This window comes from Morone saxatilis, unplaced genomic scaffold, assembly GCF_004916995.1.
Source record: "Morone saxatilis isolate NCDOM2014 unplaced genomic scaffold, NCSU_SB_2.0 Contig16, whole genome shotgun sequence".
Classification (NCBI taxonomy): Eukaryota; Metazoa; Chordata; class Actinopteri; family Moronidae; genus Morone; species Morone saxatilis.
Window position 1 is genome coordinate 27,056,747 of NW_023339718.1, and position 321 is coordinate 27,057,067.

At 35.2% G+C, this 321-nt stretch overlaps 1 protein-coding gene across 1 annotated transcript in view; it reads left to right on the forward strand.

Annotated features, from left to right (window-relative positions):
* The window catches only part of adgrd2 (adhesion G protein-coupled receptor D2), a gene marked incomplete at its 3' end in the record, with an annotated part of 26,512 nt that overhangs the window by 21,595 nt on the left and 4,596 nt on the right, over positions 1-321 (forward strand). The window lies entirely within an intron of this gene.

Genomic DNA, 321 nt, shown 5'->3' on the forward strand with positions numbered 1-321 from the left:
TCCAACAGACGAGCTACTGTAGCTCAAACTGCTGAAACTGTTAACAAAACGTAGCTAGCTTTTCACTAACATTAGCTTACAAATCTAGAAGTGATTGATGTAGATCTAGCTAATTAGGTTAGGTTGATAATTGATATATAAATAAAAATATTATATGATTTTCAACACAGACAAGCACACTTTTTTTCCAGGGTGACAAAGTCAGGACCTGCCCTACTATGCCTTGATTGGCTAGTACTTGTTGCCTTCACTGGTTTGGTTGGTTAGGTTTAGGCATTAGGAGTGATATATACATAGACATATATACATAGACATATATAC